The 27,865-nt window shown below is 34.8% G+C and overlaps 1 protein-coding gene across 1 annotated transcript in view; it reads left to right on the top strand.

Annotated features, from left to right (window-relative positions):
- wry (delta and Notch-like EGF repeat containing weary) overlaps positions 1 to 27,865 on the top strand; it is a 333,478-nt gene that overhangs the window by 75,283 nt on the left and 230,330 nt on the right. The window lies entirely within an intron of this gene.

Below are 27,865 nucleotides of genomic sequence, written 5' to 3'. Positions count from 1 at the left end.
GAACAACTCACAATCCAAATATAGCCAAATCCGAATGGCGTTCTACATTGCAGGGAAACCACTTAGAAAAGCTTTGAAACACTCAGAAATATCAACAGCATTACTGAGAAGAGACAGTCCACCGTTGATTTATTTTTACACCCTCCACCATAGGATGGGGGTATATTAACTTTGTCATTCCGTTTGTAACACATCGAAATATTGCTCTAAGACCCCATAAAGTATATATATACAGGGTCGGGGTGAAATTCTGAGTCGATCCGAGCATGCCCGTCTGTTGAAATCACGCTAACTTCCGAATGAAACAAGCTATTGACTTGAAACTTGGCGCAATTAGTTGTTATTCATGTAGGCCGGATGGTATTGCAAATGGGCCATATCGGTCCATTTTTACGTATAGTCCCCATATAAACGGACCCTCAAATTTGGCTTGCGATTGCTCTAAGAGAAGCACATTTCATCCGATCCGGCTGAAATTTGGTACATGGTGATAGTATATGGTCTCTAACAACCATGTAAAAATTGATCCACATCGGTCCGTAATTATATATAGCCCCCATATAAACCGATCACCAGATTTGACCTCCGGAGCCCCTTGGAAGAGCAAAATTCATCCGATTCGGTTGAAATTTGGTACGTGATGTTAGTATATGGTATCCACTAACCAGGCAGGAATTGGTTCGTATCAGTCCATAATTATATATAGCCCCCATATAAACCGATCCCCGGATTTGACTTCCGACGCCTTTTGGAGAAGAAAAATTCATCCGATTTGGTTGAAATTTGGTACGTGGTGGTAATATATGATATTTAACAACCATGCCAAAATTGGTCCATATCAGACCATAATCATATATAGCCCCCATATAAACCGATCCCGAGATTTGGTTTTGGAGCCTCTTGGAGGAGCAAATTTCATCCGAGTCAGTTGAAATTTGGTACATTGTGCTAGTATATGGCCGTTAACAACCATGCCTTGCTGGGTCCATATCGGTCTATAGTTATATATAGCCCTCAGATAAATCGATCCCCAATCACACAAAAAGTGGTCCATATCATAATTCTATATAGCCCCCATATAAGCGACCCCCATATTTCAATTCTGGCTCTCTACGTACCGTGCAAAAGTCCATGTCGGTTCGTAATTATTTGTAAACTTACCTATACATAACTTAATATATACCACGTATGGACTAACTCACAATTTAGAAAACGAAAGAAGAAGAAGTTTTAAGATACCACAACGTAATTAATTCGATTGTGGATGACAGTCTTTCGTAGAAGTTTCTACACAATCCATGGTGAAGGGTACATAAGATTCGGCTTGGCCGAACTTACGGCCGTATATACTTGTTTTTTTTCGTATTTGATAAATATTGCGATTGGACCCTTGTCCCTTTTTACACAAGGCTGTTGTAAAATTTTACATAAAACATAGTTGCTTTTCTGTAAGCGTATTATTTCTTATACATCCCTGATCAGATACACCAATTGCTGAACCTTTTTTTTACGTTTTATACACAGCGCCACACTGTTGAACAGGGCATTATAAGTTAGGGCATATATTTGCAACACCCAGAAGGACACGAGATAGACATATGGTGTCGTTGGCACTATTGCTCAGAGCCAGCCCCTGAGTCGATCTAGCCATGTGCGTCTGTCTGTGAACACATGTTTGTGATCATAGTCTAGGTCCCAATTTTAGTCCAATCTACTGCAAATTTGGCACAAATATGTATTTTGGGTCAGAATAGAACCCTATTGATTTTGGAAGAAATTGGTTCAGTTTTAGATATAGCTCCCATATATATCTTTCGCCCAATATCTACTAATATGGCCCAAGAAGACAGAATTTCAGCCTGATATACTTTAACTTTTGCACAAGGGGTGCAATATATGGTGCCGTAAAGTGCGCCGAATTTGGTTGAAATCGGTTTAGATTTAGCTTCCATGTATACCATTCGCCCAATATGCACTTATATGGCCCCAGAAGCCAGAGTTTTGACCTGATGTGATTTAAATTTTGCTTAGGAACTAGAATTAATATTGTAGCTATGCATGACAAATCTGGTTGAAATCGGTTCAGATTTAGATATACCTTTCATATATATCTTTACCCCGATTTTCACATATGACCACAGAGGTCAAAGTTGTACTCCGATTTACGTGAAATTTTGCACAGTGAGTAGAAACAACATTGTAACTATGCATACCAAATTTGTTTGAAATCCGTTCAGATTTAGATATAGCTTGCATATATATGTTTTTCTTATTTCGGCAAAAATGGTCAAAATACCAATATTTTCCTTGTAAAATCGCCACTGCTAAGTCAAAAACTTGTAAGAATGACTTAAATTTTCCTATACTTCTAATACATAGCTATCAGTAAATCCTAACATAAATAAACTTTTGCGAGGTTGCCTAAAAATTTCTCTAATTTTAATGTTTAATGTTCCACCCCAGAGCTTTAGACAACTTAAATTTTAAGACTACCATTTTTTTAGAAGTCTAACAAATTTTGTCAAGATCGAGTCAAAGGTATTTTATTGATAGACTATATGCAAAAGGATAAAATAATAAATTCAGAGTACTATTGCAACCTTTTGGATCAATTAAATGTACAAATTCGAGAAAAACGTCCTGGCTTACAACAAAAAAAAATATATTTTCATCAAGACAGCGCACAAGAGTGTTTTAACAATGGCTAAAATCAACGAATTAAAGTACGAGTTGCATGACCACCCACCTTATTCTCCCGATTAAGCCCCAGTGACTTTTACTTGTTCCCAAATCTAAAAAATTCTTTGCTGGCAAGCGTTTTACATCAAATGAAGATGCAATTACAGTTGTAAATCACTATTTTAAAGACCTTGAGGAAAACGATTTTAATCAAGGGATAGAATTGCTAGAAAAGCGTTGGACTAAGTGTATTGAAGTTTCAGGAGATTATAGTGAAAAATAAAAATATTTTTGAAAACCTAACTATTCTATTTCATTGATAGGCTAAGAAGTTTCCGAATCGCCCTCGTATATATAGCACCCAACACATTTGATGGATTTAATATGGTATTGAAAATATGGATCTACAAAGTAGTGCATGTTGGGTGCATAATATAGTCGGCCCCGCCCGACTTTAGACTATCCTTACTTGTTTTTCTTCTGGCTCCTATAGTTATTATCCCTTAGTGGCTACCTTTACAGCAGTTATTAAGGGATTTAAATATCGATTTCTCACATTTGAGTATTGAATTTAGTAACCCTATCTACTCCCTACTCAAAAGAGCATAATAAATTGCAATGTATGGCTGTACCTTATGGGGTCACAGTATGAGACAGTTTACCAACCACCCTGTCTGGCTTAGTAATGTTGTCGTATATATTCTCACATTTCAGTTTGCATTAATTTAGTTAATATTTATATACAATAGCAAATATTTACAAATAACTTAACATTATAAACATTGATAAGTGATTGCATACAAAAGCAATGTCACATTGCACTCAGCTAAACAGACACACACACACTCTCAAACAAACATTTACATTCGTTCATACGAGTATTTACCCTCATCATTGATAGTGATATGGTTGTGTCATAAATCAATCTGAAATTTTCTCTTTCTCTCGTTTGTGTGAGCATACTTGAGTATGAGTGAGAATTTTTGTTTGATTAAATGAAGTGACTATGAAGAGGACTTTAATATTGAATGACTATACACCATAAAATGAGAAGATTTATATCGACACTGATTTACAACCTCTCCTACAAAGCACGTTTAATATGAGCGTTTGTAAATTAGCTTTTACTAGAATTTACAAATAGATAACCAGTTTTGCATACATGTATTATGCTAAAAGAGGTAAATATAAGTGTGAGTTTTGCTGGGTCGAATCTTAAATACCCACCACAATGAAAGCTATAAAGAGTTTCCCATAGAAATATTTTCATGGATTAATAATCTCCATGTAATGGATTATCGTATATATAGGAAATATTAAATAAGACGACTTAACATGAAGTCTTTAGTAAATTGTAGATACTTAGGGATTTTGCTTTTTTCAATTAATAAATTATTTCATGCAATTAACTGTTTAATCAAGATAGAAACATTAAGACAATTAAGTCAATGATTGAAAATTTTTAAAATCTTAATTAAAAACCAAAGTAAGTAAAGTCTAAAGTCGGGCGGGGCCGACTATATTATAACCCTCATCACTAGACCAAAATTTGTGTTACCATCTCAACTTCTTCAATTTTGTTACGAGTTATTATGACGGTTTATATTCCCATATACAAATAAAATAGTCTTTTAAATTGATGTAACCAAAAAAAAATATGGTTCCTATGTCAAAACGTACTTAGTACGTATAACCTCAAAAATGTCAAGCTCAACGATAGAGCTGTCACTTGGCAGATTGTTCCTTGGACGTTGTCGATAAAATCGTCTTCATTTAGCCCTTCACGGCTAGGTCATCAAGTACTTACTAAGAAAACAAGGATATACGGCCGTAAGTTCAGCCAAGCCGAAACATATGTACCCTCCACCATGGATAGCATAGAAACTTGTACTAAAGACTGTCATCCACAATCGCATTACTTGGGTTGCGATAACACTTGCCGATTGCAAGGTATCTTAAAACGTCTTCTAAATTGTAAGTTAAATACGTATATAATTCAGTTTGACAAAATTTTCTATAGAAATAAAATTTTGACAAAGTTTTCTATAGAAATAAAATTTTGACAAAATTGTCTATAGAAATAAAGTTTTGACAAAATTTTCTATAGAAATAAAATTTTGACAACATTTTCTATAGAAATAAAATTTTGACAAAATTTTCTATAGAAATAAAATTTTGACAAAATTTTCTATAGAAATAAAATTTTGACAACATCTTCTATAGAAATAAAATTTTGACAAAATTCTCTAGAGAAATAAAAATTTGACAAAATTTTAGATAATAATTAAATTTTGACAAAATGTTCTATAGAAATAAAATTTTGACAAAATTCTATAGAGAAAAAAAATTTTGACAAAATTTTCTATAGAAATAAAATTTTGACAAAATTTTCTATGGAAATAAAATTTTGACAAAATATTCTATAAAAATGAAATTTTGACAAAATATTCTGTATAAATAAAATCTTGGCAAAATTTTGGATAATAATAAAATTTTGACAAAATTTTCTATAGTAATAAAATTTTGACAAAATTTTCTATAGAAATAAAATTTTGGTAGATTACTTTTGAGGATCGGCTATATATAACTATAGACCGATATGGACCAATTTTGGCATGGTTGGGAGTGGTCGTATACTAGCGCAATGTACCAAATTTTAACCGGATCGGATGAGTTTCCGGAGCTCCGGAGTTCAAATCTCGGGATCGGTTTAAATGGGGGTTCTATATAATTAAGACCGGTATGGACCAACTTTTGCATGATTGTTAAAAACCGTATACTTACACCACGTACCAAATTTCAAACTGATCGGGTGAACTTTGCTCTTTCAAAGGGATCCAGAGGTCAAATCTGGGGATCGGTTTATATGGGGCCTACATATAATTATGGACCGATATGGACCAATTCCTGCATGGTTGGTAGAGACCATATACTAACACCACGTACCAAATTTCAACCGAATCGGATGAATTTTGCTCATCCATGAGGCTTCGGAGGTCAAATCTGGGGATCGGTTTATATGGGGGCTATAAATAATTATGGACCGATGTGGACCAATTTTTTATGGTTGTTAGAGACAATATACTAATACCATGAACCAAATTTCAGGCGGATCGGAAGAAATTTTCTTCTCTTAGGGGCTCCGCAAGCCAAATCGGGGGATTGGTTTATATTGGGGCTATATATAATTGTGGACCGATGTGGACCAATTTTTGCATGGTTGTTAGAGGTCATATGCTAACACCATGTACCAAATTTCAACCGGATCTGATGAATTTTGCTCCTCCAAGAGGCTCCGCAAGCCAAATCTAAGGGCCCGTTTATATGGGGGCTATACGTAAAAGTGGACCGATATGGCCCAATTGCAATACCATCCAACATACATCAATAACAACTACGTGTGCCAAGTTTCAAGTCGATAGCTTGTTTCGTTCGGAAGTTAGTATGATTTCAACAGACGGACGGACCTACGCACGGACATGCTTAGATCGACTTAGAATTTCATTACGACCTAGAATATATATACTTTATGGGGTCTTAGAGCAATATTTCGATGTGTTACAAACGGAATGACAAAGTTAATATACCCCCCATCCTGTGGTGGTGGGTATAACAACCCAGCAAAAAAATTTGGAAGTTCTTCCAATGGCACAACTTTATAAGCACTTCCAAAAGATGTACTCCCAAAGATGTTCTTTATTTCACCTACACAGGAAGTTATTTTTATTCAATTATTTATAACACGCTTTTTTCTTATTTTTAATGGGTAAATTTAATATTTTTGTTTTAAAAAGGTTAAAAACAGAGTAAGCTTTAATAAAATGGTACAAATTATTGAAATTTTGTCGAAAAAAAATCAAAATCCATTCACGAAATATTGGGAATTTTTCAAAATATTTTAACTCAAACGTTTCGGGCAAGCGTTAAAATGCATTAAAAATAATAAAAAATTATAAAAATTATTTATTTGTCAAAATATGACAAGATTTTTTAATTCACATCCAAAACACTGAATTAGAATCACAGAGTAAGAATTGATGCAAATTCCGTGCAACGGCTGTTGAAATGGTGGACATCCGTCCTATGACAAGCCCGTGTTATATTCATCGCTTCTGCGCCAATTTTGCACTACTTCCGGATCCGAAAAGAACATTTTCACTACTTTTTTGGCGACGCTTTTTTTACTGGGAAGTCAAATATTGATATTTACACAAGACTTATTCAATATATACATTTGACTTGAGGTTTATAGCTTCACATATACCTCAAGTCAAATGTATATATTGAATATGTCTTGTGTAAATAATATATGTCTTCATTATTAAATTTTTTATACCCTCCATCATAGGATGGGGGTATATTAACTTTGTCATTCCGTTTGTAACACATCGAAATATTGCTCTATATATATATATATATATATATATATATATATATATATATATATTCTGGGTCGTGGTGAAATTCTGAGTCGATCTAAGCATGTCCGTCCGTCCGTCCGTCCATCTGTTGAAATCACGCTAACTTCCGAACGAAACAAGCTATCGACTTGAAACTAGGCACAAGTAGTTGTTATCGATGTAGGTCGGATGGTATTGAAAATGGGCCATATCGGTCCACTTTTACGTATAGCCCCCATATAAAGGGGCCCTCAGATTTGGCTTGTGAAGCCTCTAACGGAAGCATATTTCATCCGATCCGGCTGAAATTTGGTATATGGTGTCGATCTAAGCATGTCCGTGCGTAGGTCCGTCCGTCTGTTGAAATCACGCTAACTTCCGAACGAAACAAGCTATCGACTTGAAACTAGGCACAAGTAGTTGTTATCGATGTAGGTCGGATGGTATTGAAAATGGGCCATATCGGTCCACTTTTACGTATAGCCCCCATATAAAAGGACCCTCAGATTTGGCTTGTGAAGCCTCTAACGGAAGCATATTTCATCCGATCCGGCTGAAATTTAATATATATGGTGTTTGTATATGGTCTCTAACAACCATGCAAAAATTGGTCCATATCGGTCCATAATTATATATAGCCCCCATATAAACCGATCCCCAGATTTGGCTTGCGGAGCCTACTAGAGAAGCAAATTTCATCCGATCCTCCTGAAATTTGGTACATGGTGTTGGTATATAGTCTCTAACAACCATGCAAAAATTGGTCCACATCGGTCCATAATTATATATAGCCCCCATATAAACCGATCCCCAGATTTGGCTTGCGGAGCCTCAAAGAGAAGAAAATTTCATCGGATCAGGCTAAAATTTGTTACATGATATTGGTATATGGTCTCTAATAACCATGCAAAAATTGGTTTATATCGGACTTTAATTATATATAGCCCCCATATAAACCGATCCCCAGATTTGGCTTGTGGAGCCTCTACGAGAAGCATATTTCATCCGATCCGGCTGAAATTTGGTACATGGTGTTGATAATGGTCTCTAACAATCATGCAAAAATTGGTCCACATCGGTCCATAATTATATATAGCCCCCATATAAACCGATCCCCAGATTTGGCTTGCGGAGCCTCAAAGAGAAGCAAATTTCATCCGATCCGGCTGAAATTTGGTACATGATGTTGGTATATGGTCTCTAACATCCATGCAAAAATTGGTCCACATCGGTCCATAATTATATATAGACCCCATATAAACCGATCTCCAGATTTGGCTTGGCTTTCATCCGATCCGCCTGAAATTTGGTACATGATGTTGGTTATGGTCTCTAACAACCATGCAAAAATTGGTCCACATCGGTTCATAATTATATATAGCCCCCATATAAACAGATCCCCAGATTTGGCTTGCGAAGTCTCCAAGAGAAGCAAATTTCATCCAATCCGGTTGTAATTTGGAACATGGTGTTGGTATATGATCGGTAACAACCGTGCCAGAATTGGTCCATATCGGTCCATAATTATATATAGCCCCCATATAAAACGTTCTCCAGATTTGACCTCCGGAGCCTCTTGGAGGAGCAAAATTCATCCGATCCGGTTCAAATTAGGAACGTGGTGTTAGTATATGGTCGCTAACAACCATACCAAAATTGCTCCAATCACACAAAAATTGGTCCATATCGGTTCATAATCATGGTTGCCACTAGAGCCAAAAATAATCTACCAAATTTTATTTCTATAGGAAATTTTGTTAAATTTTTTTTTCTATAGAAAATTTTGTCAAAATTTTATTTCTAGAGAAAATTTTGTTAAAATTTTTTTCGGCTCATAATAAAATTTTCATCATAGTCAAAATTTTATTTCTATAGAAAATTTTGTCAAAATTTTATTTCTACCGAAAATTTTGTTCAAATTTTATTCGGTTCATAATCATGGTTGCCACTCAAGCCAAAAATAATCTTCCAGATTTTATTCCTATAGAAAATTTTGTCAAAAGTTTATTTCTATAGAAAACTTTGTTAAAATTTTATTTCTGTAGAAATTTTTGTCAAAATTTTCTTTATATAGAAAATTTTGTCAAATTTTTTATTTATATAGAAAATTTTGTGAAAATTTTATTTCTATAGAAAATTTATTAAAATTTTATTTCTGTAGAAAATTTTGTCAAAATTTTATGTCTATTTTGTCAAACTGAATTATATACGTATTGGATCGATCTTTTTTGATTTAATATATACCACGTATGGACTTACATACAATTTAGAAGATGGTGTTAGGAGGTTTTAAGATACCTTGCCATCGGCAAGCGTTACCGCAACTTAAGTAATTCGATTGTGGATGGCAGTGTTTAGAAGAAGTTTCTACGCAATCCATGATGGAGGGTACATAAGCTTCGGCCTGGCCGAACTTACGGCTGTATATACTTGTTATTTATTTATTTTTGTTAAATTTAGTTGTTCATCGCTTGAAGTTTGAATAGACTCCTTTGAAGAGATAAAGAATTTAAATGTTTTATGTTGCCAGCACACATCTCTTGTTATTCAACTTCCATTTCTCTACTACCTCTCAATAACCTCGGGGGAATAGTATCTTTCAATGATGGAGTTGATTCTATCCTGGCAGCATTAACTTAAATTTCTGTATAATTATTGATGGAGTGAATTTCCATTTGTCTTTCACTTGATTTCCGCTTCATTTCCATTAACTAGAGGGTGTAAGATTTTCCACAATACTGTCAACCATATATAAAGCTTGTTGTAAATAAATCCAAAGGGAGGTTATTTTGACATATATACATTTGGCTCACCAAAGGTATTGGCAAATGTAAATGAATAAGGATTTTCAATTTCGTTTAGTCGACGACTAAGAATATACATGGTATTGCACTTTGTAAAGGAAATGCGCATTGCGGTTCATTATTATTTCCATTATCTTTAGAGTTTTTTTTGTTCATTCTAAAATCTCTGATAAATTTCCCATTCAATGTTGATAAAATCCTATAGGAGTCACAGGATTTGTCATATTCTGCTAATGGCTATAGATTTTAGCCTTTTTAGGATTTTTTATCCCTAAGGGAGAATGGTTTTGTTATACCTCATTACATTTGCTTATCTCCTCTGCAGGGAATAAAAGCAAAACAAAAAAAAAAACACTTTTCTTAATTACTTACTCCGCAAAGATCTCATATGATGACAAAATTTCCATTTAATATTATCCCCACTTTAAATGTCGCACATCAAATTTATTTAACGCAAATCCCAAATATTTCAAATGCACAAGGGCAACGTATTTGCCATTAGTGTCGAATATGTTTGCACTTTACCTTTTTTTTGGGATGAAGAGGAATATTTAAGAATGTATTTCCTAATTTGGGATGAGTAGATACATAAAAATGATTCTTCAAGAGATATTCCATGATTCAATCTACAGCTTCACATTAACATGAACATAAAAATACTTTTAAGTAATCAAACGATTCACATGAATGCACTAAGTTTGGAGGAGAATGCTACAAATGCTAGGAATTTTTCATATTTCTGTAAGACCTTTACAAAGGTATACCCTCTACCATTTGAAGGCGATATAATTTTATCATTCACTGTGAGGCACATGAAAATCTTGGTCTCAGACCGCATAAAATATAAATATTCATAACCTGGGCTAGAACCCACGACTATATATGTCGGACAAGGCAACTATTACTACTTGGTACCATATTCAAATAGGAGAATGCAATTTCAAAAGTAATTGCAATTTTGTTTTTTTATATCCTCCACCATAGGATAGGGGTATATTAACTATGTCATTCCGTTTGTAACACATCGAAATATTGCTCTAAGATCCCATAAAGTATATATATTCTGGGTCGTGGTGAAATTCTGAGTCGATCTGAGCATGTCCGTCCGTCCGTCTGTTGAAATCACGCTAACTTCCGAACGAAACAAGCTATCGACTTTAAACTTGGCACAAGTAGTTGTTATTGATGTAGGTCGGATGGTATTGCAAATGGGCCATATCGGTCCACTTTTACGTATAGCCCCCATATAAACGGACCCCCAAATTTGGCTTGCGAGGCCTCTAAGAGAAGCAAATTTCATCCGATCTGGCTGAAATTTGGTACATAGTGTTAGTATATGGTTTCTAACAACCATACAAAAATTGGTCCACATCGGTCCATAATTATATATAGCCCTCATATAAACCGATCCCCCGATTTGGCTTGCGAGGCCTCTAAGAGAAGCAAATTTCATCCGATCCGGCTGAAATTTGGTACATGGTGTTAGTATATGGTCTCTAACAACCATGCAAAAATTGGTTCACATCGGTTCATAATTATATATAGCCCCCATATAAACCGATCCCCAGATTTGACCTCCGGAGCCTCTTGGAAGACCAAAATTCATCTGACTCAGTTTTTGGTACGTGGTGTTAATATATGGCCTCAAACTCCCATAAAAAATTTGTCGAAAACGGTCTTGGGATCGGTTTATATGGGGCCTATATATGGTATATAGGCCCCATATAAACCGATCCCAAGATTTGATCTCCAGAGCCCCTTGGAAGAGCAAAATTCTTCCCATTCGGTTGAAATTTAGTACGTGATGTTAGTATATGGTATCCAACAACCATGCAGGAATTGGTTTCTATCAGCCCATAATTATATATAGCTCCCATATAAACCGATCCCCAGATTTGACCTCCGGTTCCTTTTGGAGAAGCAAAATTCATCCGATCTGCTTGAAATTTGGTACGTGGTGATCGTATATGATATTTAACAACCATGCCAAAAGTGGTCCATATCAGTCCATAATCATATATAGCCCCATATAAACCGATCTCGAGATTTGGTTTTGGAGCCTCTTGGAGGAGCAAATTTCATCCGAGTGAGTTGAAATTTGGTACATTGTGCTAGTATATGGTCATAAACAACCAGTTTTAAGATACCACAACCCAAGTACTTCGAGTGTGGATGACAGTCTTTCGTAGAAGTTTCTACGAAATCCATGGTGGAGGGTACATAAGCTTCGGCCTGGCCGAACTTACGGCCGTATATACTTGTTTTTTTTTTTTTTTTTTTTTTTTTTTTGTTTGGTATCTACACAAAAATAACAAAAACAATTAAATTATATTATATATTATCCTCTACTTAGGCAAAATTATAACCCACATGAGACTCATAATGAATTTGAAGACCGTTATTTACAAAGAAAATGACAGTTGAAAAGTAGTTAAAGTAGATTTTGGAAGTGAAATGAGAATGATGATTTACCTAATGGTTCCAAAGATAATGTTTTTGTAGTATTAATCCCACCATTTTATATATACTGCAAAGATATACTTTTATAATACTGCAAAAAAAACTTCCCGGGAATTCTCATGCTTAATTCCCGGGAAAGCGGGAGCGAAAAAATAGCGAATTTTCGGGAAAAACCTAGTAATCATTTTAATCATCATGTGATATTTTCGAAAACCACCTCAAATTGACTTTTGATTCTAATCAAAATCGATTTTGTCAAAAAGTCGACATTGGACTAAAAGCAAAAATGTCTACATCGACTCTGAGAGAATATTAGGACAATATCACCTAATTAAAAAAAAAAATATTTTAAAGGGAATCTATATCTATGTAAATACATGATGAGAATGTGAAAAATTATCAGAGTGAAACAAAGCTCAACGTTTTAAAACAAGTATATACATTAGTAAGTTTGGCCGGGCCGAATCTTAAATACTCACCACCATGAATCAAATATAATAGTCTCCTTCGAAAATTTCAGGGGAGTTTGATGACAGATATTTTCCCAAGCAGATCAGTTCAACCAGTATGCCTCCCACAGATATATGTAAAGATTTCACCTATGAAGACTAGATCAGATTCTGAATTTATTATAAGAACCATTTTTTGTTTTAGTTTTAGAGGAATCATAAACATCTCTTGTAAGTGCAAGAAAATTATGAAATAACGCCTTGATTTGAAATCTAAAATCTGTGAATTTCCATCTCAATTATTTAAATGACTACGAGAAGTAAAATCTGGAAATTTTGCATTCAGTTTCAAGCAATTTTCATGATCAGTGTGCTTTCTATACCCTCAATAAGTGAAATAGGTCTCTATGGAGGCCTTGCCAAATGGACCGATAAAACTAAATCATGGATCTAAAATGCCAGTATATTTTCAATTTGTGGCAAATCGGATAAAAACTACACATTCTAGAAACCCTTGGAGTTAAATCGGGAGTTCGGTGTAATGGGGGCTATTCCAAAACATGGAAGGATACAAACAGTATTCAGCACATTTAATTGTAGTTCTAGAATCTAGACCCCAAATCGGAGGGCCGGTTAATAAGGGGGCTATATCAAAAACTGTACTGATACTCAATATATTCGGCACACCCCTTTATGGTCCTACAATACCTCTAGATTTTCAATTTCAGGCAAATTGGGTAAAAACTACGGATACTAGAAGCCCAAGAAGTAAAATCGGGAGATCGGTCTATATGGGGGCTATATCAAAACATGGACCGGTACTCACCATTTTCGACACACGTTTTTATGGTCCCAGAATACCTCTAGATTTAAAATTTCAGGCAAATTGGATAAAAATTACGGATTCTAGAAGCCCAAGAAATAAAATCGGGAGATCGGTCTATATGGGGGCTATATCAAAACATGGACCGATAATCACCATTTTCGGCAAATCTCTTTATTTTCCTAGAATACCTCTAGATTTCAAATTTCAGGCAAATTGGACACAAACTACGGATTCTAGAAGCCCAAGAAATAAAATCAGGAGAGCGGTGTATATGGGGGCTATATCAAAACATGGACCGGTACTCACCATTTTCGACACACGTTTTTATGGTCGTAGAATGCCTCTAGATTTCAAATTTCAGGTTAATTGGGTAAAAACTACGGATTCTAGAAGCCCAAGAAATAAAATCGGGAGATCGGTCTATACGGAGGCTACATCAAAACATGGACCGGTACTCATCATTTTCGACACACGTTTTTATGGTCCTAGAATACCTCTAGATTTCAAATTTCAGGCACATTGGATAAAAATTACGGATTCTAGAAGCCCAAGAAATAAAATCGGGAGATCGGTCTATATGGGGGCTATATCAAAACATGGACCGATAATCACCATTTTCGGCACATCTCTTTATTTTCCTAGAATGCCTCTACATTGCCAATTTCAGGCAAATTGGGTAAAAACTACAGATTCTAGAAGCCCAAGGTAAAACAGGGAGATCGGTCTATGTGGGGGCTATATCAAAACATGGTCCGATAATCACCATTTTCGGCACTTCTCTTTATTTTCCTAGAATACCTCTAGATTTCCAATTTCAGGCAGGCAAATTGGGTAAAAACTACGGATTCTAGAAGGACAAGAAGTAAAATCGGGAGATCGGTCTATGTGGGGGCTATAACAAAACATGGACCGATAATCACCATTTTCGGCACATCTCTTTATTTTCTTAGAATACCTCTACGCTTCCAATTTCAGGCAAATTGGATAAAAACTACGTATTCTAGAAGCCCAAGAAATAACATAGGGAGATCGGTCTATACGGGAGCTATATCAAAACATGGACCGATACTCACCATTTTCGGCACACCTCTTTAGGGTCCTAGTATACCTCTAGATTTCCGATTTGAGGTACATTGGGTAAAAATTACGGATTCTAGAAGACTAAGAAATAAAATCGGGAAATCGGTCCATATGGGGGCTATACCAAAACATGGACCGATAGGCACCATTTTCGGTACACTTTTTGATGGACCTAAAATACCTCTAGATTTCCAATTTCAGGCTAATTGGAAAAAAACTAGAGTTTTTATAAGCCCAATAACCCAAATCGGGAGGGCGGTTTATATGGGGACTATATCAAAATTTGGACCGATATAGCCCCCCTTTGAACTTGACCTTCCTGCAAACAAAAGACGAATCTGTGCCAAATTTCAGCACGATTGCTTCATTATTGAAGGCTGTAGCGTGATAACAACAGACAGACAGACGGACATGCTTATATCGTCTTACAATTTCTCCCTGATCAAGAATATATATATACTTTATACAGTCAGAAATCGATATTTCGGAATCACCGTGGTGCAATGGTTAGCATGCCCGCCTTGCATACACAAGGTCGTGGGTTCGATTCCTGCTTCGACCGAACACCAAAAAGTTTTTCAGCGGTGGATTATCCCACCTCAGTAATGCTGGTGACATTTCTGAGGGGTTTAAAGCTTCTCTAAGTGGTTTCACTGCAATGTGGAACGCCGTTCGGACTCGGCTATAAAAAGGAGGTCCCTTGTCATTGAGCTCAACATGGAATCGGGCAGCACTCAGTGATAAGAGAGAAGTTCACCAATGTGGTATCACAATGGACTGAATAGTCTAAGTGAGCCTGATACATCGGGCTGTCACCTAACCTAGGCCGGAGGGTATTGAAAAATGGGCGATATTGAACAACTTTTTGGTATATCTTTCATTATCCGTATCCGTTATCTAATTACCACGTAAAAATTGATACAACGATTTATTTGACTAAAGCCATGAAATATTTATGTGCTATCGTAAACACTTATAACTAACAACCCCCAGATGGTGACAAAAGAAAAAAAAGTATATTGTTTATATTTGTTTGTTTACTTCATTTATTCAAATCCTTATATTCATTTGCAAAAATGCATACATATTTGCTTGACAAAGATTATAGTCTAAACAAAAACCAATTTATAAAAATCCCTTCGTGATTGCTTTGTTTATTTGCCCGTTTGATTGGGTTCTTCCCTTCCAATTGTTTGTCAATATTGATATTCTGCAATGCAAGATAAAAATCAATTTTCAGGGGATAATCGAAAAGCCACATAAAGTGTTTTTTTCCGCAAACAAGTGAATTCCTATATGTATGTATATTTATAATCCAATATGTAAACTATTACAGTTAAAGAAATTTGAAGAAATTGCACACAAATCCCGTTTCTAAAAATAAAGAAAAGCTATTTTTTTTAGTCCTTATATGGCAGACCACAGAATTGTTGACACGATTTCTAGCTTTGCTGGTCAAAATTTGGTCAATATAAACTTGACGTATTTCTTTCAATTTTGCATTTAAAAAACCTGAACATCCCTCATTTTGAAGGTGTGTGTGTGTAGAATGTTTCTCCTATTTTGATTTTGGAATTCACTCTTCAGTTGTCAAAATGCCGTCCAAGCAAGAAGAGCAGCGTATCAAAATTTTGCTCAAAATTTTGACTGCGTGGTAATGGACGACGAAACCTACATCAAAGCCGACTACAAGCAGCTTCCAGGACAGGAGTTTTATACGGCAAAAGGAAGGGGAAAGGTAGCAGATATTTTCAAGCACATAAAACTGTTCGCAAAGAAATATATGGTTTGGCAAGCCATCTGTACCTGTGGCTTGAAAAGCAGCATTTTCATAGCTTCCGGGACTGTCAACCAAGAAATTTACGTGAAAGAGTGTTTGAATAAACGTCTGCTGCCTTTCCTGAAGAAACACGGTTGTTCCGTACTGTTTTGGCCGGATTTGGCATCTTGCCATTACGGTAAAAAGGTCATGGAGTGGTACGCCGCCAACAACGTGCAGGTGGTTCCCAAGGACAAGAACCCTCCCAACACGCCAGAGCTCCGCCCAATTGAGAAATACTGGGCTATTGTCAAGCGGAACCTAAAGAAGACCGCAGTTTTTTGGTCTTCTTTAGGACGAGCAGCAGTTCAAGGCAAACTGGATTTCTGCGGCGTAGAAGGTGGACAAGGTGGCTGTACAAAATCTGATGGCAAGTGTCAAGCGTGAGGCTCGGCAATTCGGATTTGGAAAAGCGAAAGCCTAACTGAATATTTTCCTGAATTTTATACTAATTGAACTTGAAAAAGAAATTTAATTTGATTTTTTAAATAAACGATTTCACCGATTTACACGCGTTTTCTCTTGACAAAATTTTGACCGTATCACCCTTTAATCGAATTACAAAAAAACAGTATATATGTAGGGTCGGGGTGAAATTCTGAGTCGATCTAAACATGTCCGCCGGTCCATCCGTCCGTCTATTTAAATCACGCTAACTTCCGAACGAAAGAAGCTATCGACTTGAAACTTGGCATAAGTAGTTGCTATTGATGTAGGTCGGATGGTATCGCAAATGGGCAATATTAGACCAATTTTACGTATAGCCCCAATATAAACAGAGATTTGGCTTGCGGAGCCTCTTAGAGAAGCAAATTTCATTCGATCCGGTAGAAATTTGGTACGTGGTATTAGTATATGGTCTTTAACAACAATGCAAAAATTGGTCCATATCGGTCCATAATTATATATAGCCCCCATATAAATCAAAACCCAGATTTGAACTCCGAAGCCTCTTGGAAGAGCAAAATTCATCCGATCCGGTTGGAATTTGATACGCGGTGTTAGCATATGGTCTCTAACAACAATGCACAAATTGGTCCATAACGGTCCATAATTATATATAGCCCGCATATAAACCGATCCCCAGATATGACCTCAGGAGCCTCTTGGAGGAACAAAATTCATCCGATCCGACTTAAATTTGAAACGTGGTGTTAGTATATGGCCGCTAACAACCATGCCAAAACTTATCCATATCGGTCTATAGTTATATATAGCCGATCCCCAATCAGACAAAAATTGGTCCTTGTCGGTGCATTATTACGGTTGCCACTCGAGCCATAATCATCTATCTAAATTTTATTTCCATAGAAAATTTTGTCGAAATTTTATTTCTATAGAAAATTTTGTCAATATTTTATTTTTATAGAAAATTTTGTCGAAATTTTATTTCTATAGAAAATTTTGTCAATATTTTATTTTTATAGAAAATTTTGTCAAAATTTTATTTCTATAGAAAATTTTGTCAAAATTATATTTTTTATAGATTTTTTTTTTTTTGTAGAAAATTTTATTTCAATAGAAAATTTTGTCAAAATTTTATTTCTGTAGAAAATTTTGTCAAAATTATATTTCTATAGAAAATATTGTCAAAATGTTATTTCTATATAAAATTTTCTCAAAATTTTAGTTCTATAGAAAAATTTGTCTAAAATTTAATTTTGGTCTGATTTGCTTCAAATTTTGCACAAGAAGTGCAATTGATAGTGTCGTAATGTGTGCTAAATTTGGTTAAAATCGGTTAAAAGTTAGATATAACTCCCATATATATCTTTCGACCGATATTCACTTATATGGTCCCCGAAACCAGAATTCTGCTCAGATTTGCTTTAAATTCTGTACGTTCTGGATACACGTGCCAAGTTTGGTTGAAATCGGTTCAGATTAAAATATGGCTCCCATGTATATCCTTCACCCCATTAACAGTCATATAACCACAGAGGCCAAAGGTTTACTCTTATTTACGTGAAATTTTGCATAGGGAGTAGAACTAATGTTCTTGATATACTAGCCAAGTTTGGTTGAAATCGGTGCAGAATTAGATACAGTTCTCATATATAGCGTTCGTCCGATTTACACTGATATGGCAACAGAGATCAAATTTGTAGGAGTAGAATTAATATTCTAGATATGCATGCTAAATTTAGCTGAAATCGGTTAAGGTACATGGTATTAGTATATGGTCTTTAAAAACCATGCAAAAATTGGACAACATCGGTCCATAATTATATATAGCCCCCATATAAACCGATCCCCATATTTGGCTTGCGGAGCCTCTAAGACAAACAAATTTCATTCGATCAGGCTGAAATTTGGTACACAGTGTTAACATATGATCTCTAACAATCATGCAAAAATTGGTCCACATCGATCCATAATTATATATAGCCCCATATAAACCGATCATCCGATCCGGCTGAAATTTGGTACATGGTGTAAGTATATGGTCTCTAACAAGTATGCAAAAATTGGTCCGCATCGGTCCATAATTATATATAGCCCCCATATACACCGATCCCCCGATTTGGCTTGCGGAGCCTCTAAGAGAAGCAAATGTCTTCCCATATATAGCCCCCATATAAACCGATGCCCAGATTTGACCTCTGGAGCCTCTTGGAGGAACAAAATTCATCCGATCCGACTTAAATTTGAAACGTGGTGTTAGTATATGGCCGCAAACAACCATGCCAAAACTTGTCCATATCGGTCTATAGTTATATATAGCCGATCCCCAATCAGACAAAAATTGCTCCATGTCGGTTCATTATCATGGTTGCCACTCGATCTACCTCGATCTACCACTCGATTTAAATTTTGTCGAAATTTTATTTCTATAGAAAATTTTGTCAATATTTTATTTTTATAGAAAATTTTGTAAAAATTTTAGTTCTATAGAAAATTTTGTGAAAAATTTTATTTCTGTAGAAAATTTTATCAAAATTTTATTTATACAGAAAATTTTGTCAAAATTATATTTTTATAGAAAATTTTATTTCAATAGAAAATTTTTTCAAAATTGTATTTCTGTAGAAAAATTTGTTAAAATTATATTTCTATAGAAAATATTGTCAAAATTTTATTTTATTGTCAAATATTTATTTGCACATGGAGTAGAATTAATATTCTAGTTATGCATGCTAAATTTAGTTGAAATCGGTTTAGATTAGATATAACTCCCATATATATCTTTCCCCCGATTTTAGCACAAATGACCACAGTGGTCAAATTTTTAATTTGACTTACGTGAAATTTTGCACAGGGAGTAGAATTAACATTGTAACTATGCTTTCCAAAGTTGGTTGAAATCGGTTCTGATAAGTCTCCGGTCTGACACATAGATGGCGCCGCTAGTATTAAATTCATATTATTGTTATATAGTATCAACCTTCAAATGATTCGTGTCAAAATGTGACGTCTGTAAGTCAACTAGTTTGTGAGATAGAGCGTCTTTTGTGAAGCAACTTTTGTTATTGTGAAAAAAAATGAAAAAAAAGGAATTTCGTGTTTTGATAAAATACTGTTTTCTGAAGGGGAAAAATAAGGTGGAAGCAAAAACTTGTCTTGATAATGAGTTTCCAGACTCTGCCCCACGGAAATCAATAATAATTGATTGGTATGCAAAATTCAAGCGTGGTGAAATGAGCACGGAGGACGGTGAACGCAGTGGACGCCCGAAAGAGGTGGTTACCGACGAAAACATCAAAAAAACTCACAAAATGATTTTGAATGACCGTAAAATAAAGTTAATCGAGATAGCAGAGGCTTTAAAGATATCAAAGGAACGTGTTGGTCATATCATTCATCAATATTTGGATATGCGGAAGCTCTGTGCAAAATGGGTGCCGAGCGAGCTTACATTTGACCAAAAACAACAACGTGTTGATGATTCTGAGCGGTGTTTGCAGCTGTTAACTCGTAATACACCCGAGTTTTTCCGTCGATATGTGACAATGGATGAAATATGGCTCCATCACTACACTCCTGAGTCCAATCGATAGTTGGCTGAGTGAACAGCGACCGGTGAACCGTCTCCGAAACGTGGAAAGACTCAAAAGTCCGCTGGCAAAGTAATGGCCTCTGTTTGTTGGGATGCGCATGGAGGCAAAACCGAAGGAGTACTACCAAAATGGTATTAAAAAATTGGAAGGTCGTTATAATCGTTGTATCGCTCTTGAAGGGAAATATGTTGAATAATAAAAACTAATTTTGACAAAAAAATGTGTATTTCTTTGTTAAACCGGGGACTTATCAGCCAACTTGTTAGCTTCCATATAGCTCCCAAAATTGGTTCAGATTTAAATATTTCCCATACTTTTTACTAACATTGTGTTCCACTCCAGGGCATTAGCCGACTTAAATTTTACGTCTATATATTTCGTAGAAGTCTAAAAAATGTTGTCCCGATCTGGTCAAAATATGCGAACATAATTCTTCGTATATAGAACCCAACAAATTTGAAGGTGTCGTAAGTTAGATCTACAAAGTGGATCTAAAATAGTCTCACTTTGAAGTACACATTTAATTTCAAATCTCTTAATTCCCTTTTGGCAAATGCAAAAAAAAACAGTAAGGAAAGTCTAAAGTCGGGCGGGGCCGACTATATTATACCCTGCACCACTTTGTAGTTCTAAATTTTCGATACCATATCACATCCGTCAAATGTGTTTGGGGCTATATATAAAGGTTTGTCCCAAATACATACATTTAAATATCACTCGATCTGGAAGAATTTGATAGACTTCTACAAAATCTATAGACTCAAAATTTAAGTCGGCTAATGCACTAGGGTGGAACACAATGTTAGTAAAAAACAAGTAAGTAAAGTCTAAAGTCGGGCGGTGCCGACTATATTATACCCTTCACCCCTATGTAGGCCAAAATTTGTGTTACCATCTCAACTATTTCACATTTGCTGGAAGCTATATAACATAAAGGAGACAATTTTTTACTTCTACAAAATCTCTAGAATTAAAATTTAAATCGGCTAATGCTATCCAGTTAATTGGAGGACACTTCCATTGAAAATGGGTCTAAAATGTGTAACAGTCTACCATATTTCCCCAACTCTGGTGTACGTATATATGGGAGCTATATATAATCTGAACCGATTTTGACTAAATTTGACATGTATAGTTAGAATAATAATTCTGCTATCTATGCGAAATTTCACGTAAATGGCAGTATAACTTTGGCCCCCTGGTCATATGAGTGCAAATCGGACGGAAGATATATATGGGAGCCATAACTAAATCTGAACCGATTTCAACCAAATTTGGCACAACTACCCATACTACCAAACCGATACTTGTGCGAAATTTGAAGCAAATCACGGCAAAACCCTGGATTTTGAGACCATATAAGTTCAAATCGGACGAAAGATATATATGGGAGCTATATCTAAATCTGAATCGATTTTGACCATATTTGGCACATACAATAGTATCGTTAAAAGTACCGCTTGTGCAAAATTTGAAGTAAGTCAGGGTAAAACTCTGGCTTCTGGGACCGTATTAGTCCATATCGGGCGAAAGATATATATGGGAAATATATCTAAATCTGAACCGATGTCAGCCAAATTTGGCGCGCATAGCTACAATGCTAATTTTACTCTCTGTGCAAAATTTCAACTAAATCGGAGTTAAAAATTGGCCTCTGTGGTCATATGAGTGTAAATCGGGCGAAAGCTATATATGGGAGCTATATCTAAATCTGAACCGATTTCAACCAATTGTGACACGCATAGCTACAATGTTAATTCTACTCCCTGTGCAAAATTTCAACTAAATCGGAGCAAAAAATTGGCCTCTGTGGGCAAATGAGTGTAAATCGGGCGAAAACTATATATGGCAGCTATATCTAAATCTGAACCGATTTTGCTGATATTTTGCAAGTTTTTCGAGATTCATAAAATATTCGGATGTACGGAATTTGAGGAAGATCGGTTGATATACACGCCAATTATGACCAGATCGGTGAAAAATATATATGGCAGCTATATCTAAATCTGAACCGATTTTTTCCAAAATCAATAAGGATCGTCTTTGAGCCGAAACAGGACCCTATACCAAATTTTAGGACAATCGGACTAAAACTGTGAGCTGTACTTTGCACACAAAAATATATCAACAGACAGACAGACGGACAGACAGACGGACATCGCTAAATCGACTCAGAATTTAATTCTAAGCCGATCCGTATACTAAAAGATTGGTCTATGATTACTCCTTCTTGGCGTTACATACAAATGCACAAACTTATTATACCCTGTACCACAGTAGTGGTGAAGGGTATAAAAATTGCGAATCGCGTGTTCTGTACTAAGATTTGAGGTAAAAAAGAACGGCTAAATTTATAGAATTACCGAAAGGTAATTTAAAGTTTCTTCCTATGGAGACTGCATTAAATTCTGAATGTTTATAAGAATAATTTTTTCTTAATCTTATAAACGTGCAAGAATCTTACATAAGACAACGTCTTTTATTTGATTTGAAATCTAAATTATTTATCAATGGAAGCAGGTCTTTCAACCAAATCTCAAAACTTTCCACTCCCTAGAAATGGTGTTGCTTTTTTATTACTTTTTCTACTTATCATACTGTACGATTGTTAAATTCTGTATAAATTTATCACTCCGTTTTTTTTCTTCTAGTATTTATCTCTTCATGTTTCCTTCAACAATATTAATTGCTACAGCCAAAAAATAATGTTACCCCTTGCATTATAGGTCAATCTCATAATCCTTTGCCTTTAGTGGCAACGCACAAATCATCATAAAATTAAAGCCATTTCATCATCCCACCACAAGAGCACCATGACACCAAGAGGTCATGATAATAATGGATGACTATTCATCAAATGACACAATCATAATCTCGAAGATTTTTGTTAATCTTTAACATGGGCCATTGTTGATTGTGTCAATGGTGGATATTTATATGCTTCAATGGCAATGTCATCCTTTTCGATTAATCACTCGATTAATCTTAGATTACTTGGTGTGACCAACTAAGGGGTGGCGAAAAAAAAAAACCTGAAATCATGAGCACAATTAAAAATACGGGCCTACGAAAAAAAAATTCGAATAAAATCCCACAACAAAAAAAGAGAAAAATATCTCAATGCTTTGAATCCAAAAACCACAGATGCCAGTAAGAGGAGCATGACCAACAAAAGAGCCCACGTTTCTATAGGACAAAATATTATAGCAGGTTTCCTTTTTTTTGCTGAGGATACCATCAAAGTAATAACATTAATTTGGGATAAATATTTGAAGGCAACTAAAATCTGCTGATGGCAGCCTCAAATTCCAGTATCCTCATCCATGTCATTATTATCATAATCATCATTTTCTGTTCCATCATTCTCATAATAATAATTATTATGATAATTTGTATTTTTATGTTTTGCTTTAAATGTAGATTCTCATATTGTGTTATTGTCATTTGAACTAGATATTTTGAAAATTGAATTAACGAATGAATATAATTAAAATTAATTAAAGTTAGCTTAAAATTCTTTAGGCAAAATGAAAAAAAAAACAAAATTTTGTTGATGAATAAACAATTTGGTAATAGCTTATACTATTCAAGGTCAAAATATGACAGTTTAATAATTTTTTATGAATACACTGAAATAAATATATTTTGTCATAATACCCTACCAAAACAGCGTAGCCAAAAAGCAATGAAATGATTCTTTTTGCCTTCGAAAATGTTACAAAATTGGCTCTGAAGCAAAGAAATGTACATGAACTTGTCATAGGCATCTGCAGAAATGATTCGGAGTTAGTTCTTCAGATGTGGTGCCATTTCAATATTTCTGATTTTATTTCATAAAATAAGGAAAAACTTACAAAAAAATCGTTCCTAACTTTATCGACTTTTGTCTACATTTTGTCGCAAATAACTTTTCTGCAGAGAAATGGATCGGTATATTTTTTAATATATTTTTTGAAGTTTAAGGCCCCAGATTTGATCGAAATCCATGCCGTAGAAAACTTGCTTGTGAGCGTAACGTATCGTGATATGAAATGCAACACATACTGTCAAATAAGTTTGGGCTAAAGCCATAGATATTCCATGAAATTCTCGATCCACTGATGTACAAAAAATTAGACGGAAAAGAGCCAATGCATTGCTTTGCTTGCACTAAAGTAGTCTCTTCGAAGAGAAACCATTACTAATTCAGCAGTTTGTAAAGATATAATGGTCGAGTTCTGCTGAAAATAACACCTTCGATTAGCAACCAGAACTCAAGAGAAGAAAGAAGCCTTTCAAAAAAAAAAAAAAAACAAAAAAAAATTAATGCATACGGACTTAAGTTCAGCTGGACCAAATATTAAATAGCCACCATCATAAATCAAATATAATAGTTTCCTTTGAAAACTCTGGGAAACTTGCAACGATACACACCATTTTCGGAAATTCGGAGTTCAGACTCTATGGGGGCTATACTGAAGCGCCTGTCCATGTCCACACTCACCATTTTCAGCACACTTGTTTTGTGGACCCAAAATACCTCTAGTCAAAAGTCAAATCGGGTCATATGGGGGCTATACCAAACTATGGATCAATACACATTGTATTCGACATATTTATGTATGGGTCTTAAGTACCTACAGCCCTAGAAGCATGGTTGCCACTTGTGCCAAAATACAAATGTTTGCAAAATTGTTTATTACCATAGAAAACTTTTGTAAAATTTAATAGATATAAACATTTTTTATCAAAAATTTATTTCTATGAAAATATTTGTCAAAATTTTATTTCTATACAAAATGTTTGCAAAACTTTATTTTTATAAAAAATTATTGTCAACATTTTATTTCTATAGAAATTTTTGCAAAACTTTTTTTCTATAGCAATTTTTGCAAATCATTTAATTCCTTAGAAAATGTTTGCAAAATTTTATTGCTATAAAAATTTTTTATCAATTTTTTTTTCTGTGAAAATGTTTGTAAAAATTTTATTTCTATAGAAAATTTTTGAAAAATTTTATAAAAAAAATTTGAAAAATTTTATTTTTATAGAAAAATTTTGAAAAATATTTTTTATAGAAAAAATTTGATTTTTATACCCTCCACCATAGGATGGGGGGGTATATTAACTTTGTCTTCCCGTTTGTAACACATCGAAATATTGCTCTAAGACCCCATAAAGTATATATATTCTGGGTCGTGGTGAAATTCTGAGTCAATATGAGCATGTCCGTCCGTCCGTCGATTGAAATCACGCTAACCGAACGAAACTAGCTATCGACTTGAAACTTGGGACAAGTAGTTGTTATTGATGTAGGTCGGATGGTATTGCAAATGGGCCATATCGGTCCACATTTACGTATAGCCCCCATATAATTTGGCTTTCGATTGCTCTAAGAGAAGCAAATTTCATCCCATCCGGCTGAAATTTGGTATATGGTCTCTAACAACCATGCAGAAATTTGTCCACATCGGTCCATAATTACATATAGCCCCCATATAAACCGATCCCCCGATTTGGCTTGCAGAGCCTCTAAGAGAAGTAAATTTCATCCGATCCGGCTGAAATTTGGTACATGGTGTTAGTATATGGTCTCTAACAACCATACAAAAATTGGTCCACATCGGTCCATAATTATATATAGCCTCCATATAAACCGATCCCCCGATTTGGTTTCCGGAGCCTCTAAGAGAAGCAAATTTCATCCAATCCGGCTGAAATTTGGTGCATGGTGTTAGTATATGGTCTCTAACAACTATGCAAAAATTGGTCCACATCGGTCCATAATTATATATAGCCCCCATATAAACCGATCACCAGATTTAACCTCCGGAGCCTCTTGGAAGACCAAAATTCATCTGATTCAGTTGAAATTTGGTACGTGGTGTTAATATATGGCCTCAAACTCCAATGCAAAAATTGGTCGGTATCGGTCCATAATTATATATAGGGCTCATATAAACCGAACCCCAGATTTGATATCCGGAGCCCCTTGGAAGAGCAAAACTCATCCGATTCTGTTGAAATTTGGTACGTGATGTTAGTATATGGTATCCACCAACCATGCAGGAATTGGTTCATATCAGTCCATAATTATATATAGCACCCATATAAACCGATCCCCAGATTTGACCTCCTGTGCCTTTTGGAGAAGCAAAATTCAACCGATCTGGTTGAAATTTGATACGTAGTGGTAGTATATGATATTGAACAACCATGCCAAAAGTGGTCTATATCAGTCCATAATCATATATAGCCCCCATATAAACCGATTCCGAGATTTGGTTTTGCAGCCTCTTGGAGGAGCAAATTGTGCAAGTATATGGCAGTTAACAACCATGCCTAACTAGGTCCATATCGGTCTATAGTTATATATAGCCCACAGATAAATCGATCCCCAATCACACAAAAATTGGTCCATATCAAGTTCATAATTCTATATAGCCCTCATAAAAGCGACCCACATATTTCAATTTCCATGTCGATTTGTAATTATTTTTAGACTTACCTATACATAAATTTTTTGTCTAATATCTACCTCATATGGACTAACTCACAATTTAGAAAAGATGTTAAGAAGTTTTAAAATACCACAACCCAAGTAATTCGATTGTGGATGACAGTCTTTCGTAGAAGTTTCTACGCAATCCATGGTGGAGGGTACATAAGATTCGGTCTGGCCGAACTTACGGCCGTATATACTTGTTCTTTTTTTTATTTTTATAAAAAAAAATTGTCAACATTTTATTTCTTTAGAAAAAATTTTATTTCTAATTATTTTATTTATTATAGCAATTTATTATTTTATTTATAGCAATTTTTGCAAATTATTTAATTCCTTAGAAAATGTTTGCAAAATGTTATTGCTATAAAAAATGTTTATCAAATATTTTTCTATGAATATGTTTGTCAATATTTTATTTCAAAAAAAAAAAATTTTGAAAAATTTTATTTATAAAAAAAAAATTTTAAGAAATTTTTTTTCTATAGAAATTTTATCAAAATTTAATTTTGATAGAAAATTTTGAAAATTTTTATTTTATTTTCATAGAAAATTTATGAAAAATTTTATTTTTATAGAAATTTTTTGAAAAATGTTATTTTGTAAAAAAAAAATTTCAACATTTTATTTTTATAGAAAAATTTGCCAAATTGTAATTCTATAAGAAATTTGGTCAAATTTTTATTTCTACAAAAAATTTAAAATCTACCAAAACATCAACAATTCTAACCAATGTACCAAACAGTTAAAAAATCTAGGCATTTTGGTAGAAATCTACCACCTGTGGCCACGGTACCTAGAAGTCAAATCAGCTATGTCAGGGCTATACCTAAACGTGGATCGATACACCATCGTCGGTACACATGGTC

This window comes from Haematobia irritans, chromosome 2 (genome assembly GCF_050003625.1).
Source record: "Haematobia irritans isolate KBUSLIRL chromosome 2, ASM5000362v1, whole genome shotgun sequence".
In the NCBI taxonomy this organism is placed as follows: Eukaryota; Metazoa; Arthropoda; class Insecta; order Diptera; family Muscidae; genus Haematobia; species Haematobia irritans.
This window is presented reverse-complemented; position numbering and strand designations above follow the sequence as displayed.